This window comes from Manis javanica, chromosome 13, assembly GCF_040802235.1.
Source record: "Manis javanica isolate MJ-LG chromosome 13, MJ_LKY, whole genome shotgun sequence".
Classification (NCBI taxonomy): Eukaryota; Metazoa; Chordata; class Mammalia; order Pholidota; family Manidae; genus Manis; species Manis javanica.
Genome location: NC_133168.1, coordinates 88,869,861 through 88,872,100, shown reverse-complemented (window position 1 = coordinate 88,872,100; position 2,240 = coordinate 88,869,861). Strand labels below are relative to the sequence as shown.

Below are 2,240 nucleotides of genomic sequence, written 5' to 3'. Positions count from 1 at the left end.
GTCCTCCCACTGTGGAGGGGGAGGTTTCTGCAGCTAAGACAGATGAAATAACTTGGTCAAGGTGTCATGGAGATTGACATGGTGGAGCAGAGTTCTCTCCTGGATGTCTGACTCTATATCGCATTCTCTAAATGACACCTCAGTACTGTATTTTGTGACGGCCTTCTATCAAAAATAATTGTCATAAGATGAATACCTTATAATCAATAATGGATATCCATTATTGAGATAGTACTCTACACAAAGGTATTTGAATTCTCACAGAGAGGTAAAGCAGTAATCACAGTTTTAAAGAGAATAACTGAAGGTCTTGAGAGTTATATGTCACATAATTGGGAGCATTAGGTCATAGAATCAAGATGGTTTGAGAATCCACATATACTAATGCATAGAGAACAACCTGAATGAAGTTACAGGTATGAAAAAGATATTATGTTAGGTGTCTTAATTACTTTTGGAAAGGTCATATCATAGCAGAAGTTTATTTATGTCCACAGATTCAAAGAGAATTAAGACCACTAAGTTCTAGATAAGAGACTTCTGCTAAATTTTAAGTAAGCTAAGTATTTACTTCTAAAATGGACCTACCATTTGCCTGAGTGAATCACTGGAACTTGCACCAATAGAAGGTGGAGAATGTCCATGTGCAGGTGGTGTCCTAGGCGGATGGCTGGCCGAGGTGCCCACGGGCTGTTCACTGAACGTTGCCTTTGCCTCCTTTCCCAGCCGACACCCCACCTCCATGGAAGCAGGAAACAGCACAGAAGTATCCCAGTTCCTCCTCCTGTGCCTCGCAGAGGATCCGGAACTACAGCCTGTCGTCTTTGGCCTTTTCCTGTCCATGTACCTGGTCACCGTGCTTGGGAAACTGCTCATCATCCTGGCATCGGCTCCGACCCCCACCTTCCCACCCCCATGTACTTCTTCCTGTCCCACCTGTCCTTTGTGGACATCTGCTTCACTTCCACCACCGTCCCCAAGACACTGGTGAACATCCAGACACAGAGCAAGGACATATCCTACGTAGGCTGCCTCACTCAGGTGTGTTTGTGATTTTTGCTGGGCTGGACAACTTCCTCCTGACCATGATGGCCTATGACCGATACGTGGCCATCTTCCACTCCCTGCACTACACGGCTGTCATGAACCTCCGGTTCTGTGGGCTCCTGGTCCTTGCGTGTTGGTTCACTGTTTCCAGGGTCTCCCTGGTTCATATAATACTGATGGTGTGGCTGACCTTCTGTGTAGGCACTGAAATCCCGTACCTCTTCTGTGAGCTGGCTCAGGTTCTCAAGGCGGCCTGCTCTGACGCCCTCATCAATGACATTGTCTTGTACGTGGCCACGGCTCTGCTGTTTGTGCTTCCTCTCACTGGAGTCCTGTTCTCTTACTCTCAGATCGTCTCCTCCATAGTGAGGATGGCCTCGACTTAGGGCAGGTATAAAGCATTTTCCACCTGGGGGTCTCACCTGTCTGTGGTCTCCTTGTTCTGTGGGACAGGCCTGGGGGTCTACCTCAACGCTGCTGTGACCCATTCTCCCCAGAGGAGCTCGATTGCCTTAGTGATGTACACGGTGGTCACCCTCATGCTGAACCCCTTCATCTACAGCCTGCGGAACAGGGACGTGATGGGGGCCCTGTGAAGTCTTCTCAGCGGAACAGCATCTTGTGTGTAGTGGGTCATTGACTTCAGAAGTGTGCATTTTGAGCCCAAATGCAAATGTCACAAATTTCAATATCCTAGTTATTTTCCTCCCCTGACAGATGTGCTCCATTTCTTCCATTTCCACTTCCACTCTGGCTTTGCCTTTATTTGTTTTTATATTAGCTATCCTCACTCACTCCCTCTGGCATTTCTTCCTGTTCTTCCATGTTTGTTTGCCATAAACCTCTCTCCTTGGTCACCTTACAGCCATTCTTCAGACTCCCCGCATTACATGGCAAGCACTTCTATCAAGTGCTGACATGGTTTCCCCCAAAATCATCCCCCACGTATTCATGTTAGATCCCTTAATTTGGTGGTGTATTTTCCTGGAAGAAATGGAATGAAAAATAGTCATAACCAAAGAATTTATAGTACCGATATGTTTCTTGTTGCCCTAATGTATAGTTTTATGTCATCCTTACAACATTGCTTTGAGATATTCTTTGCTCTTAGCCCCATTTTTCAGAGAAGAGATTGAGACTGGAATGGATCCTAACCTGGGATCCTGACACAATCCTTACTTTGCTTTCTATAA

At 46.2% G+C, this 2,240-nt stretch overlaps 1 pseudogene; it reads left to right on the top strand.

Annotated features, from left to right (window-relative positions):
* Positions 1-742: 742 nt before the first annotated feature.
* On the top strand, positions 743-1,676 carry LOC108385809 (olfactory receptor 7D4-like; annotated as a pseudogene).
* The last annotated feature ends 564 nt before the right edge of the window (positions 1,677-2,240 follow it).